The sequence below is a fragment of the Asparagus officinalis genome, unplaced genomic scaffold, assembly GCF_001876935.1.
Source record: "Asparagus officinalis unplaced genomic scaffold, Aspof.V1 AsparagusV1_Un3201, whole genome shotgun sequence".
Classification (NCBI taxonomy): Eukaryota; Viridiplantae; Streptophyta; class Magnoliopsida; order Asparagales; family Asparagaceae; genus Asparagus; species Asparagus officinalis.
In genome coordinates, this window is record NW_017975460.1 from 1,505 (window position 1) to 1,847 (window position 343).

Consider the following 343-nt stretch of genomic DNA (forward strand, 5'->3'; position numbering starts at 1 on the left):
GGAGGTGCTGCTGGATTGAGGAGTCAAGGAGCACGAATTTCAGCGAAGGCAAATCAGATCCCGGCGAACTTCGGCATAAAGAAGGAGCTATTCGAAGGATCTGAACCCCGTTCGTCCGTCCCTTGAGATTAGGCTTGGTCTTAATCTCGAGAAGAGCCCTGATTTCGCTTGGTCGATCTCAGCGCTTTAAATCAAATACTTCCTCGGCGAAGGCGAAGTTCTGCCGAATTTTCCATCAACCGGATCCAGATCTAAGGCGGTCCACGGATAAACCCCGGTACAGGCAAATATTCCACGCAAGCAGAAGACCGATAAATGATCTCTGCGTTTGTTTTGACGAGAG